Consider the following 16,061-nt stretch of genomic DNA (forward strand, 5'->3'; position numbering starts at 1 on the left):
TAGAATCATAGAACCATAGAGTTGGAAGGGGCCATACAGGCCATCTAGTCCAACCCCCTGCTCAACGCAGGATCAGCCCTAAGCATCCTAAAGCATCCAAGAAAAGTGTGTATCCAACCTTTGCTTGAAGACTGCCAGTGAGGGGGAGCTCACCACTTCCTTAGGCAGCATATTCCATTGCTGAACTACTCTGACTGTGAATTTTTTTCCTGATCTCTAGCCTATATCATTGTACTTGTAGTTTAAACCCATTACTGCGCATCCTTTCCTCTACAGCCAACGGAAATTGCATCCTGCCCTCCTCCAAGTGACAACCTTTCAAAGAGGGCTATCGTGTCCCCTCTCAACCTCCTTTTCTCCAGGCTGAACATTCCTAAGTCCCTCAACCTATCTTCATAGGGCTTGGTCCCTTGGTCCCAGATCATCCTCGCCACTCTCCTCTGTACCCTTTCAATTTTATCTACGTTCTTCTTGAAATGAGGCGTCCAGAACTGCACACAGTACTCCAGGTCTGGTCTGACCAGTGCCGTATACAATGGGACTATGACATCTTGTGATTTTGATGTGGTGCCCCTGTTGATACAGCCCAAAATGGCATTCGTCTTTTTTACCGCTGCATCACACTGCCTGCTCATGTGTAGTTTACAAACACACAAGTACCCCAAGGTCTCATTCACACACAGTGTTACCTAGAAGTGTATCCCCCATCCAGTAGGCATGCTTTTCATTTTTCTGACCCAGATGCAGAACTTTACACTTATCTTTATTAAATTGCATCTTGTTCTCATTTGCCCATTTTTCCATTGTGTTCAGATCTCATTGAACTCTGTCTCTATGTTCTGGAGTTTTGTTGTTGTTAGGTGTGAAGTCATGTCCGACCCATCATGACCCCATGGTCCATATTACTGCTGGGTAATTGCAGAACTGTAGATTTGCTAGTCCTGAAGATTTGGGGCACAGCTTGAGGAGAACAGGGATCTCAAAAGGGATGTGAAGCTCTAGAACAGATTTTTTCAACCTATGGATGATGGAGAAGCTCCTGAGATACCTTTCATGCTCCAAGGAGCCCCAGAACCAGGCTGAAAGTGATGTCATCTGGCCATGCCTCCAAGCCACACCTGAGGATGACTGGGAGTGGGGAAGAGAAAGCAGGCAGTTTGAGACAGGAGTCCAAGTTTCCAGGCACAGTAACTATGTGAGAATGTCACCCCCAAAGTAAATGGAAGCATCCATTTCCTCTACTTTCATGGCAATGCTGAAAACAGCTTGTGGCCAAGTCAATTAAGGCAGGCTATAAGACCAGGGAACCCCTGGGGAGCTCTCACAGAGCCCTGGCTGGGAATCTCTGCTCTAGAGCAGGGATCCTCAACCTGTGGCCCTCCAGATGTTCAAGGACTACAATTCCCATGAGCCCCTGCTGGCAGGGGCTCATGGGAATTGTAGTCCTTGAACATCTGGAGGACCACAGGTTGGGAATCTCTGCTCTAGAGTCTATCCTCAAGGAGTGCAGATCTCTATCATCTGAAAACCAGTTGTAATACCAGGAGTACTTTGAGGTTGACAACCCTAAAAGGGCTAAATAAAAGAACACAATGTTTGTCAACCAGCTTCTTGAGATTGTTATCCAAAATGATTACCTTCCTTTCTGGAAGTTCATAAAATGGAAGGGGCAGAACAAAGGCTGTTGCATCTGTGGCACAAACCACTAAAACCTAGGAGAAAATGATAGCTCTGCTGAAGACACACTTTTGCCTACGATCATCAGTTATCTTGCAAAGGCTTCAGTTTTTTAACCGTGATCAAGCCACTGAAAATACAACGTTGCACAGCTTTGCCACTTTGCTGAGTATTGCAGATCTGGATATCTTCTGGATGGCTTGCAACGTGATTGGCCCCTCTGTGGAGAATGAGGCAATCCAGTGGCTCCTCCCCTTGGAGTGGAATCTCACTTTTTCAGCTACTCAGCAATGAGCATGAGCCGCTGAAGCGGCCTCATGTAACATCAGAGACATTCACCACAAGCATCGCGCTGTCGTCCACATATTCTGACAAAACCAGGAATCAGATAAGGAGTAAATACGAAGGCCTTAACTCCATCAACTGAATTATGCAAGCCATACAATATATCTACATCTTTATGCTGGAAGGAAACACAAATGAAGCAAATGTAGATTTAGGAATGCTAAGTGTCAAGCCTGCAAGAAGGATCGCATAAACCTATTATGCACGGGCTGGATAAGTGGGGCGGGGGGGGGGGGTGGCAGGGCAGCGGGGCTAACAGCCGAGAGTGCATTATGCTGCCATCCCGCCCCCAGCCCGGAGCAGGGTCTTAGACAGCCCATGGTAATGAACACAGATTCTCCTGCATTTCCCATGATGCCACAGCCACCATCCATGGCCCTGCCGGGCTGGCCCCATGCATAGTAGAAGAGTTGGTTCTTATATGCCGCTTATCCCTACCGGAAGAATGCTCAAAGCGGCTTACAGTCACCTTCCCATTCCTCTCCCCACAACAGACACCCTGTGAGGTGGGTGAGACTGAAAAAGCCCTGTTATCACTGCTCGGTCAGAACAGTTTTATCAGTGCCATGGCGAGCCCAAAGTCACCCAGCTGGTTGCATGTGGGGGAGCGCAGAATCGAACCTGGCATGCCAGATTAGAAGTCCGCACTCCTAACCACTACACCAAACTGGAAGGCCCGGCTCCTCCCGCAACCGACGGTGGCCTTGCCGGGCCGTCCAAGCCCTAGCGGTGTGTGTGCATACGCACAATGTTGGGGCAATCCACGTGCACCGGGGAATTCCTTTGCCCGTGTGTTCTCTAGCTGTGATGGAGGCATGCTACCCAGCAGCAAGCAAACGGTAGTGGCCCAGCATGGCCACTGCTATGCATAACAGATCATATAAAGAATTTCAGGGATGTCGCTACTGATATTTGACTCTGTGCTTCTTCTCTATTATAAGGAGAAATCTCTTTCCATTACATCCGATATCTCACCATTTGAAGTTGAGGCTGTCCCTGGTCACCTACTACCAGACAGTACAGAGTCATTAATTGCTTTGAGTGAACAAGGAACAACTTTTCATTGGGTATTTTATCTATTTTCTTTTTCGGTCAAGCCAAGGTATCTGAGTTGACTAATAATAAGCCATTAAACTAAAAGAAGCTGGGTGCTTGTTGTCGCCGGACAACGCAACAGTTTATCTGGTGCAGCAAGAACTGCGGTAATTATAATAGGTAACACAGAGATGTGGGATAAACACAGACAAACTGTACATGCCAAGAAACCACTTCCTGGCAGGCTTGCTTCACTGATTATTCCAGATAAACAGTCTGTAGCAACAAAATTAAACAGGATGATTTGCTCCAGAATGTATTAGAAAAAAAAAATTAACTTGGACTACGGGAAAGGTGCTGGTATATGACACCTTAATGACAAATCTAGTTTTCTTTATAGTGGTCTGTATCCCTCTAATCTTGTGGTTCTCAACCTGGGGGGCAGGACCCCTGTGGGAGTTGAATGACCCTTTCACAGGCATCGTGGCAGGGCAAGCAGCTTAGCCAGGGAGTGCCATCCACACAACAGCTTGTTGGGTAGATCGAGAGAGAGCGTTCGTCTGTCTGGAGCAGCGGAAAAGAGCGAGATCAGCATGGTAGGACCAGAGGCAGAACTGAAGTGAGAAACCCCGGGGGAAAAAACAATTTAGATACCATCCTGAACCATGGATCTTCACGCCATTGGTTAGTTTCGGTTTAGTTTCTGTGAAAGAACACTTGCATAATTGTATGGTTGGGGGCCACCACAACATGAGGAACTGGATTAAAGGGTTGCAGCATTAGGAAGGTTGAGAACCACTGCTCTAATCCCTTAGGCTAACACTCTCAGTAACAAACTGCCATTCGTAAATAGTACTAAGTATCTGCTTCAGGGTTTGACTCTCACTGCTTCCATGAAATAGCTAATTTTATCTATAGTATATTTATCCTCTGGTCTTGAAAATCTTATGGGGCTGCCATAAATCTGCAACTTGACAGCAAAAAAATGCATTAAAAATATCTTGCCTTTCTCCTAGGTAAAGGTATCCCCTGTGTAAGCACCGGGTCATGCCTGACCCTTGGGGTGACGCCCTCCAGCGTTTTCATGGCAGACTCAATACGGGGTGGCCTTGCCAGTGCCTTCCCCAGTCATTACCGTTTTACCCCCCAGCAAGTTGGGTACTCATTTTACTGACCTCAGAAGGATGGAAGGCTGAGTCAACCTTGAGCCGGCTGCCAGGATCGAACTCCCAACCTCATGGACAGACAGCTTCAGGCGGCATTTCTGCTGCTTACCAATCTGCGCCACAAGAGGCTCTTGTCTTTCTTCTAAATGGGACCAAAAGCAGCTTGTCATATCATTCTCCCCATCCCACCACATCCCCACAACTGACAGCCTTATGATGTGACGGTGGAGGTTCAAACCTGGCTGCCCCAGATCCTATTCTGACAGTATAACAACCATTATGCCACACCGGTTCTCAACAGCTCCTGTTTTATTGGGCATTCTTTACTCCCCTGTCATAATAACAAAAGGATTAGCAGCAAATATGTTGACGCCTAAGTCTTAAAGCAGATCCTGCTTATCAATATGCATACAGAAAGGAAGGGCCCTCACCCATGTTTGTATTGCCTCTCTTCTCCCCGGAGAATAATCAAGCGTTCATATCAATAACAGAAGAGAGATGATGCCATGGGATATCCCCCCTCCCATGGGACCTCTGCTTTGCATCCTTATACACTTGTATGTCTTAGCAGGGACCTAGCTGGGAAACATGGAAACTGGATTAAACTGATATCAAAATGACAGTAAGTCACACTGAGGGAGGGCAAGGAATTCGAAACAACTCCTCGGTTAGACTCGCGAAAGCCGTATCTTGGTGAGAGTCGACTGAAGGGCCTTTTCCTTAAGGGGTTCCCTCCCTGATAAGCTGGGCCTAAATAACAAATCAAATGCTCAAGACAATGAGCAAGGAGCCAGCCCAAACCATATCCTCCTCATCTTAAGTGCTCCAAGGACCAATCAGAAGCCTAGGTGTTGCCCCCCCACCACCTCTCCCAATCAACTCAGCCATCCACTGGTCTACTTAATCTCTCAGTCTCCCTAAAGGGACACTGCTTTTTGATATCATTACCCGTCATGAAAAGAAGAAAAACTCTCATCCAGGATACACACCAAAGCACCCATTATAAATTAGCTCATCTCCAGAGTGATGGGCTCTTAATCTTCCCTTAATTTACTACGGCCAAAACTTTTTGCCCTCCTCAAAGTTTTCCCGCAGTCCTTACGATTTGTAGCAGGTTTTGGATTCCCCTCTTACCCCAACAATATAGTTGGCTCCTCTATTTTTCTACCCCATTATGCTGAGCTTTTACAAAGCTGCTCAGTTGTCCTCCGGAAACAAGCCTTAGATTTTTGTCTTTGATTTTCTATCCTGCTTCTTAGCAGATAGTTTGTTTTGGAAAGGGTGGGCATTTTGGAACCGCTTTGGGTAGTAAAAAGCAGAGTATAAAGAAACAGCTCTTCTTCTTAACTTGGCTCTTCTTAATTTGGTTCCCTTTCATTTCTTTTGCGTATTGGTCTGCATCTTGACCCAGGTAGTCATAGGTTTAGGACCTTGATAATTTATACCCCACAATGGACGTTTTCTCTTTGCTAGCAGAAGGATGCTTTTGCTAGCTATGGGGGTGCACGTGTTCAAGTGACTTCGCCCCAAAGGTGTTGCATATCCTTGAAGTATGACATAAACGAAGATAACATTATCTTCTCTGACATTCCACATCAACATCCCTGTTTCTCACAGGGTTGCCAGGCCACAGCAGGTTGCCAGCCCCCCCCTCCCCCAGGAAGTGGGTCTGGTATGACAAGCAGAGTGCTGACGTCACTTCCAGCAAGAAGCCGAACTGATGTTTACCTGCTAACTAACAGTCCGAAGGCCTGCCTAATCCCAGAGCAGCAGGATCTAGTGAGCTCACCATCGGCTGTCACCATCAGCATCATTTGACTGGCAGCAGCTCTGCCAGATCTCAGGCAGGTCTTTCACAAAACCTCCTACACAAACCTTTAACCCAGCAATGAAGAGTTTGAGCCTGAGAACTTCCATGTGCAACACAGTAGATCTACTGGACAGCCAGGGCCCCCTCCCATGTTTTTACTTGGATTCAACTGCATTATTATTATAATAATTATAATTATTACTTTATTGCCCGCTGCTATCAGCCAAGTCCTCTCACAGTGGGTTACATAATATAATGCCCCACATAAAATACATGAAAAATCATTAAAAACCAGGCAACCTCCCAGAGGTTGGGTGCCACCAAGTTAGTATCTGCAGAGCGTAACACTCTGCAGGGGGCATAAGGCGACAGGTGGTGCCTCAGATATGTGGGTCCCAGACCACAAAGGGCCTTAAAGGTCAGAGCCAGAACCTTGAACCTGATCCGGGCCGCAACCGCAACCAATGCGACAGTGGCAGCGCAGGATGGATGTGGGCCCTCCAAGGTGCTCCTATGAGGACTATTTCACATCTTTCATATCGGACCCTCAGTGAAGGAAAATGGGAGGGCAACCTTATGATTAGTAAGGTTAACACATCCTTTCAGGCTGCTAATTTTAATCAGGGACTATGTACGTTTGCACAGGTCGAGATGAGGGTGGGGCCTACAAGAACAATCCTGAGGCGGCATTATTTTTTCTTACAATTCAGGGTGAGGCATCATCTGGACATGGAATTGGGGTCACTGTGAGTAGGCAGGTAGTTATCAGTTTCCTCATCTGCAGGGGGTCAGATAGATTAGTGATCCCCAACCTGTGGGCTGCGGACCACATGTGGTCCTTCGACTAATTGGACGCCTCCCCCCCCCCGGCCCTTTACTTCACCCCCCTGCCTCTTTACAACACACTTCGGGTGTCATTGTCTCCCATCACTCCCAGATGGGACTATCTTGTTGCAGAGAAACAAGCTCAGGGTTCCCAATGATTTGTCATTGTCATGAGTTAAAATTTCCATGAAAATAAAATGTTCCTTATGTTCATTGTTGTGGCGTGTCTGTATCTTATTTTGAAGGGATGTTTAAACATTACCATAACGATCAGAGAGCGTTAGGGCAGTGGTTGAGAGTACAGGAGTAAACTACCCCCCCCCCCACCGGGCCTCAGTAAAATTGTCAAGCATTGAGTGGTCCCCGGTGATAAAAAGGTTGGTGACCACTGAGATAGATGACCCTGGAGGTCCCTTCCAACTCTATGATTCTATGATTCAATGAATACGCACTGAAGAGTGAACGGGAATACAAGAGGGATCAGGAAAACGTGTTCTAAGAGTATTTAAGTTTATAGATTTCTACTTATATATTTCATTTATTATACACTACGTTTCTCCACAATGGATACCCAAAGGGGCTTAAATTGCTCATCTCTCCTCCATTTTACCCTCACAACAACCCTGTGAGGTAGAGATGTGTGTGGATGTGTGACTGGCCCTAGGTTCTCCAGAGCAACACTATCACTTCTAAATTGCACTCTGCACTTTGCTGACACTGCTCCAGTTAATCTTGTCAGAGCTGCAAATCATTCTCTGGCAAGCTGTTCTCTGTTTCCATACTTCCTCTATGCTCTACCTATACGTCTGCAAGTAAAGTTAATTCTACAGACATAGCATCATTCTCTAATGCTCTCTCATCCAACGCTCTCTTTTTTCCTTGCTTTTGGTTTATATATCTTCATGTTTTTAATGTTTATTGTCTGGAAGAACACCATAGTATGGAGATCTGGGCTGACAGGTATTATGAAGTCCCTGGCCTTGATCTTCCATAGGAAAGGTGAAGGGGACAACTCTGAGGTTACTGTTCTTTAGCTTTACTGCTTTTGATATTGCATACTGAATTGTATTTTACTTTATTTAAGCCATCTCAACCCTTGCTTCTCAAGGGAGTGGAATATAAATCTGGAAAAAAAAAAACACAATAAAGATTTAAAAACAAAATTGACCAGAAGGAAATGAGCTCTTTCCAAAACCAGTACCGAGTTCATCCTGAACTGAAAACAGCAGAGAGTTCCAGGCTTGAGCCTGGAACAAATTATAGGGATTGTACAGAGTTCCATAGAGGCTTTTAAATGTAAAATTTCATATCTTGGGATGTTATTCACTGATCCCTTGGTCAGCATTTCACAAATTTCCTAACAAAGGTGGCAATTATCATGACAGCAAATGTCTGAATCATTGTGCAAGCCGTGAAGAAAAACAAGAAAGGCTTTCCTCTCTGGCTTCCTTTGTGCAGAAGGCAAAATGTTCATTGACCCTTTTGTGGTATTCTTATTTATTTATTTAGATTTCTATACCGCCCATTTCTTTGCAGCTCTGGGCGGTTTACACAGAACATTATAACTTACATGAAACATTATGCAGACTATAACATACAAACTTTCAAAAAATATCAAAAGGTAACTAAATCTTAGAGGTAGTTCTGACTATAAACAAGTATGGGAAACACTGCCTGCTGGGAAGTGGAGTATGGTGGAGGCAGAAAACAGGAAATAGAAAGGTGGTGATTTGGTCTAGTTGGGTGTGCCTGTTTACAGAAGCATTACAATATTAACCATTTTATGTTCAGTCGCTTTCCTAATAACCCCGAGTTTGCTTTTTTTATTCCTGCTGCAACAAGCTGGGTTCACACTTTCACTGCGCTGTCCACTACCACCCCAAGATCTCCCCACCCCCAGTCTCGGCAAATTCAGATCCCATTTACCTATCCTTGAAACTGGGTTTTTTTTTGTCCAAGGGTGCCTCACCTTACACATACTGACATTGAACTTCATTTACAACATCCATATCCCACATTGAACTTCATTTAATACATTGCAGTCTGTTAGGCAATCCCTATAATTAATCATTTTGTATCATTGGCAAAATTGGCCTCTGCCCTACTCACCCCTTCAGTAGGATTCTCAAAGGACCTGCTTATGATTGTGCCGTAATGTTCTTTGCAAATGATGTAAGCAAAGAACACCACCAGCTATGGGGAAAGGACACAACAATACAAAGCACGTATTTCTTCTCTCCTCCTCACCAGGGTGTAACTGCTGCAGAAGGCACAAAGGAGCTGTTCTTCCTCAGGTAGGATATAAGAACAGCAGCTGCCCTGTTATTTGACCAGTAAGAATCCAAGCAGGGTTAAATCAGAACCAAGCCACAGCATACATTTTTCAACTAGTTGGGTGTCCATGCTGTTCAGGAGGAAATGAAGTCTCATTGGCAGTCTTCAAGCAAAGGTTGGATGCACACTTTTCTTGGATGCTTTAGGATGCTTAGGGCTGATCCTGCGTTGAGCAGGGGGTTGGACTAGATGGCCTGTATGGCCCCTTCCAACTCTATGATTCTATGATTCTAACTAGATGGCCTGTATGGCCCCTTCCAACTCTATGATTCTATGATTCTAAGTCATGGAGTGACAATGTTGGAATGTCTAGACCAGCCTTTCTCCACCAGGGCTTCATGAATCCCTGGGGGTTCTTGGCAGCCTTGGAAGGGTTTCCTGAATTGATGGGTATTAACTAATTTTTGATATATTTTTTAAATTTGTTAAACAGTTATTGGGTGACATGACTAGATATGGTCCTGTCAACCCACACACCCCTCCCCAAATGGCCAATGATGGGTCTAGAGGGATGGAAAGGGGATGGGCCCCAGATGGGCATGTTCACAGCTATGCTTCCCAATCATATTCTCCATAATGGCACCACTTCTGGGGTTTCTTGAAGCATGAATCAGGGGTTTCTCAATGGTAAAAAGGTTGAGAAAGGCTGGCCTAGACACTGGGGAGCACTACATCCCTCTAAGTGTACACAGGTGTTACCACCTTGAATGGGATGCCTCCTTTTGCCTTAATCTGGGAGCTCCCTCTGACCCCTCCTCTCTCACTTGCTGCACATGGCCTTCCATGGAGTCACATCTCTGCAGAGAGCCAGTTTGGTGTAGTGGTTAGGAGTGCGGACTTCTAATCTGGCATGCCAGGTTCAATTCTGCGCTCCCCCTCATGCAACCAGCTGGGTGACCTTGGGCTTGCCACGGCACTGATAAAACTGTTCTGACCGAGCATTGATATCAGCTCTCTCTCAGCCTCACCCACCCCACAGGGTGTCTGTTGTGGGGAGAGGAATGAGAAGGCGACTGTAAGCCGCTTTGAGCCTCCTTCGGGTAGGGAAAAGCGGCATATAAGAACCAACTCTTCTTCTTCTTCTTCAGGTCTGTCCTGAAGAGACAAAGCCGTCATGCTCCCACACACACAATGCCAGATAAGCTGACCATTTGGGATCGGGAATGTATAATCTTTAGATTGGCCTTCTGTTTCTCTTCCTTTGACTGCAAGCTGAATGTGAACTGGAGCTGCCGGAATAAATGTATCTTTACCTTTTGTGCAATATACTTCTTAGGAGATGTATTTCCTGCACGCTTCTATGACTCATCAACACTCTGCTATGGTAATCAGATCCTTATAGACATCACAAACCTGCTAACTTCCTTCCCTCCCTGTTCTCCACATGATCTTCCTCCAATTCTCCAAGCATTTCTCATGCTGGATTCGGCAGCCCCCCAATTCCTAATGTTTTTAACTGAGATGCAGGAGTCACTAGTGATTCCCCGTCAAAAAGTCAATCGAGCTGGTGGTTTCTAAGATGTCTGTTCATTGCACCAGTGGAGTTTGTCTGATTTCCCCCACCCCTTAGTGTGTGTGACTGAACTCCACATTTCCAGGCTGAAGGGCCAATGCAGAAGACACACCCGCACGCATGCCTGGAATATTGTTGCCAGGTGACCTTATTCTGGCCTCCAGCATATTGGCAGCCGGGTTCTAACACCAAAGTAACTCCAAGATTAATTCTGCCTTGAGTTGGCCTATCTAATAAGGGACTGTGCCAGATGCACACCCTAGAACCCAACTCAGCACAATTGCCAGGTGGTAGTCATACTGGGAGGCTGCACCTAAGCAGGCTGAAAGGTATAAAAGAAGAAGCAGAAACAGTGGCAAGGGGGTCTGATTGCAGACCTAGAGGTGATCAGAACGACATGGTAGGAAGTCCACAACAACCAAAAGGAGGCAAGAAACTGCCTTTTTTGCATATTGTGGCTGGTTTTCTTTTTCTGTCATTAACGTGTATTTGTGTTGCCAAGGTACGTTGCCTCACTGGGCTTCCTTGACCACCCTCCAAAGCAGCCATTTTCTCCACGGGAACTGATGTCTTTAGTCTGGAGATGAGCTATAATTCAAGGGGATCTGCAGGTCTCACATGGGGACTGGCATCCCTATTTCTAGCACAGCCTTTTTGGTGGTCCAAGGGGACCCTTCCTCCCATTTTCACCAGTGGAATAGCCAATTGCATGCTAGGGACGCCAAACCTCTATGGTAAGAAGGCAGAAGCAATTTCATTAGCACGCTTACATGAACTTCCGGTTTATACAAAACCTTTATGGTAGTATCCTAATGCTAGAGCATCCCCAGAAAAATGACCCTGATGTGACTTCCTGGTGGTTTTATAGTATGTTTGTACACAAGTGACATGACTGATAACTGGCCAGTGCCACCATCTAATTATGAAGCACGTTCTGCCTGAATGTAGAGTTGCCTCTGACTCAAGACTAACTCTGATCAATGATCCAAATCATAGTCACGGGACTCGTACACGACACGCCTAGTATTCTGTTCTCTTTCATGAAAGCACAGATTAACACTAGTTTCCTTCCACTCATTGGGAAACAGTTTTGCTTGATGGATTAACAAGATATGTTGTGAGCTCTCCATGGTTGTACATATATGCTTGTGCAGTTTTTTTCCTCTCAAACATGGATTCTGATTCTCCATCTCCTTTTTTTGGGTGGGGGGGGGGGAGAGGGGGAGGCTGACAGATCAAAATATTAGACAGGTGTTTAGTATATACCCAATAATGGTGGTGGGAGTAACAGAAGGATGAAAAAAATTACAAAAATCAGAACTGAAACTAGTAGTGAATAAGGCTGAAACTCAAACAACTGAGGGTGTTGAAAGCATAAATTTTTGCCCACGCATATCCCTTGGCCCAGTCTGGGACAAAGTACTGAGCCATTCTCCCACACTGTTTTGCAAATCTAAAATGGTACTGGAAGCCATGTGCCCCATTGGGGAAGCTTATGTGTAGTTAGGGCTGCCTTCCAACCAAGCAGCCCCACTTCTCATGGTTGGAGTGAGCGCCTCAGCATGCCTAGACATGTCCCCTCTCTCTTCACATGGCCTCCAATGGAGACACATGTGCAGGTCTCTCGTGTAGGAACAACGCCCTCATACTGCTACACCTACAATGCTGGACAAGCTGGCCGTTTGTGATAAGGCACTCTTTAGGTTAGGCCTCTTTCCTTTTGACTGCAATCTATAAGAACCAACTCTTCTTCTTCTTCTAAACGTGATCTGGGTTGCAGTGAACAAATCTAGATGTGAATGAATCCATCTTTTGTTTCCATCTACTTCTTGGGAGTTTTTACTGCATTCAGTTATCTATGACCAGGCAAAACTCTGCTGTATTAACCAAATATCCCAGTACTCACCACCTCTCAGTATAGCAGTAGGGTGGGAAGGAATGAGTCAGAAATCACTGTCACTCTAACTGTGCAACATCATTTTCAACATAAACCCAGAAGGGATGTCTTTGTGCTGTCACAATGTGATACTGTCACATAAATGTTTGTGCCAGAAGTGATGTCATGCTGTTGGGAGTGATGGCAGCTTACATGTCTCCGCCTCCCACTTTCTCCCGCCACTTGCCAGTGGTATGTATTAAGTTTCTCAAACCTCATCCATTAACCAGCAACGGGCCCAGGGAAAAAGTACTGCAGAGTAATTTATTTTTATTTATTTATGGTTGGATTTATACCCTACCACTTCTCCAAGAGCCTCTTGTGGCGCAGAATGGTAAGGCAGCAGAAATGCTGTCTGAAGATGTCTGTCCATGAAGCTGGGAGTTCAATCTCAGCAGCCGGCTCAAGGTCAACTCAGCCTTCCATCCTTCCGAGGTTGGTAAAATGAGTACCCAGCTTGCTGGGGGGTAAAGCAGTAATGACTGAATAAGGGAATGGCAAACCACCCTGTATTGAGTCTGCCATGAAAACGCTAGAGGGTGTCACCCCAAGGGTCAGACATGACTCGGTGCTTGCACAGGGAATACCTTTACCTTTACTTCTCCAAGGACTCATGGCAGCTTACAATAAGAACATGGATGTTAATAAAATCCCAATAAAAACCCCAAGAACCCTCCAAGAATGGCAGCCAAAAAAAACACCCTCTGGCTCCCGAACAGATTAACCTCTGCCTAGGATCTTGGACACGTAAGTCCAAGTCCCTGACCTAAGTATTTTCCGGGCGACCTGGAACCAATACATCTCTCAGCCCAACCCACCTCCAAGTTTTGTTGTGAGGAGAAAATGGGGAAAAGAGACGAACGTATGGCCCTCCTGAAGGAAGAATGGGATCCATCTTTTGGATTCCTTGAAGGAAGAATGGGATAGTAATAATAGATTTGTTTATGTTTTGTTTATGTATTTTTCAAAAGAAAGAAGAAATATGTAACGCTTGGATAGATGAGCCACAGTGAGTTTTACAATTTTGATAAGCGAAAGCTTCAGGAAGCCAGTGACGCATACAATTAACATTATTAAATCAAATGATTAAATCAGTCAATAGTAACTAGTTTGAAATAAATATGCGTAATCAAAATGCTAATTGAGTTATTTCTATCTCTGTAATCAAGTGGGTTGGTGGATTTCCCAGAAAAGCAGGGTCAGATTCTAGGTCAGCCAGGAAATGAGTCACTGCTTGGGCCAGTTACTGGTCTTATCCTACACAAACGTACCTGTTTCCCTCACAGGGTTGTTATGAAGGATAAAATATGAAAGTGCCATTTGCAGCTTTGAGCTTCCTTGAAGAAGGATGAGATACAAACGTCATGAATAAGTGAAGTAGTTCCAAAAGTAACTCATACTAAAATGACTGAGCAGAGGCTATTATTCTTTGGTCTTTGATGAGAAGGCAAGAGTCGAGACAATAATGCTAGGAAAAGTGAAAGGCAGCAGGAAAAGAGGAAGACCCAAGATGAGATGGATGGACTGAATAAAGCAGCCTTTCTCAATTTTTGTACTCTTGAGAAACCCCTGAAACATTCTTCAGGCTTCGAGAAATCCCAGAAGTGGCATGATGGTTGGGAAGCATAGCTGTGTACACACCCACCTGGGGACCTTCCCCTCCTCACCCCCTCCAGGTCCATCATTGGCCATTTGAGGAAGGGTGGGTGGGTTGACATGACCATGTATGGTCATATCATCTAATAAATGTTTAACACATTTTAAATATACATTTTAAAATAATTAACTCTCACCCACTCAGAAAACCCCTCCAGGGCCATCAAGAAACCCCAGGGTTTCACAAAACCCTGATTGAGAAAGCCCAGAATAAAGACAGCCAGGCCTTCAGTTTGCAAAACCTGAGCAAAGTTGTTAAGGATAGGAGGTTCTGGTCATTCATAGAGCAGCCACATGTCAGAAACGACCTGATGGCACTTAATACAGCTATTCCCCAAATACCCCCACTTGGATGGCCTAGATTAGACTGATCTTGTCAGATATCAGAAACTAAGCAGGGTTGGCCCTGCTTAGTACTTGGATGGGAGACCACCAAGGAAATTCAGAGCTGCTGGGCAGAGGCAGGCAGTGGAAAAGCACCTCTGAACATCTCTTGCCTTGAAATCCCTATGGGGCTTCCATAAATCAGCTGCGTTCTGCTTTCTTGTGCTATTGCCACCAGGCCAAACCATTTGACTTTATCCAGGCTTTGCAATGAAATGTTCTATCTTTTTAAAAGCTTCTTAATAGCATGCTTCTAGCCCATGGGCTGTTTTATGGCTTATGGTTTTATAGCTTGTGCAATTCTGCAGCATTTCATGTGCCATGTTAACACTTAAGCTTTGCTTCAGCTCTGTGGTTTTTTTAGGCTTCTGGGTGTCTGTGCAATCAAGCGGAATCCGATCTCATTGTTTATTGAAGGTCCCGTCTTGTTGGTTGCCTCAACTCACTCTGTGTAATCTGCCTTGAATCCCAAATGAAAACAGTAAACTAAAAATAAGGGAAATAAATTTTGTAAAGATCAGATATTGGTTATTTTATGTCTTTTGTTTTTATGATTTTTGTTGTGTTTTTAACTGTTTGTTAAATTGTTGTGTTGTTAACTTTCCTTAGAGAAAGGGTCATATCAGTTCTCTTGCTTATTTACATTACTTGTAGACTGCTTGTTTTAAAGAGACTCAAGGCAGATTACACAAAATGAGTTGATACAAAAGCAACATTAGACATCCAATAACAAATGCACAAGGATTTTAGAAGTCTGGAACCACCAGAAAAGACTGACATAGCAGAAGTATTTAGAGCACATTAAGCAGTACAGAATTTTTATTACAGGTTCCTACTTACATTATCATTATATGCAGCAGTATAGACCACAGTCCATAATAACTCATCCAATTAAGTTTGTGATGCTTTTTGTACTGTGCACTGAAAAGCTTCTTGATAATTCAGTTTTGCATAGTTTGTGGAAAGACAGGATTGAACAAGCTGGGGGGGGGGGCTGAATGGGTTTTTGAGAAATTTTGGCATGTTGAAGGGTTTTTTTCTCCAGAGAAAGGCCTTTTCCCCTGTTTAATTCTGAGAAACTGGTCATGTTTTCAACATTCACCAGTGGTGTGTTTCAACAGTACACGGAGCTTAAACAGTTCCGCAGGGCCTGCAAGGATGCCTCTTCCGCCAGGCATTCGGTTGAGACCAGATATATATAACCAACAGTGACCAAAGGGCCCCTGCTCCCCGCTCCCCCTCAGAACACCACCTATACACTCTGGACCTGTTTGTATGTTGCAACGTTGTATTGCTTATTGGTTATACAATTATAATGTTACTAGTAAAAAATCCCATTGCCCTTTGAAATGCAATGGGCGCTAGCAGTGAGAGTGGGTA

General features: G+C 44.9%; 1 protein-coding gene across 4 annotated transcripts in view; it reads right to left on the bottom strand.

The window, feature by feature from the left end:
- The window catches only part of LOC143819395 (glycerol-3-phosphate acyltransferase 3-like), a 57,563-nt gene that overhangs the window by 35,787 nt on the left and 5,715 nt on the right, over positions 1-16,061 (bottom strand). Inside the window, exons 1-2 of one of the 4 annotated variants that reach the window (XR_013224950.1) lie at positions 12,612-12,665; positions 1,049-1,128 (exon numbers count right to left, since the gene is read on the bottom strand). The exons of 2 other annotated variants lie outside the window; for them this stretch is intronic. The gene's annotated coding sequence lies outside the window, so the exon portion shown is untranslated. Of the gene's footprint in view, positions 1-1,048; positions 1,129-4,232; positions 4,347-12,611; positions 12,666-16,061 lie in introns of those variants that run through there. One more of the 4 variants, XR_013224951.1, reaches the window with a different exon arrangement.

Source organism: Paroedura picta, chromosome 10 (assembly GCF_049243985.1).
Source record: "Paroedura picta isolate Pp20150507F chromosome 10, Ppicta_v3.0, whole genome shotgun sequence".
In the NCBI taxonomy this organism is placed as follows: domain Eukaryota; kingdom Metazoa; phylum Chordata; class Lepidosauria; order Squamata; family Gekkonidae; genus Paroedura; species Paroedura picta.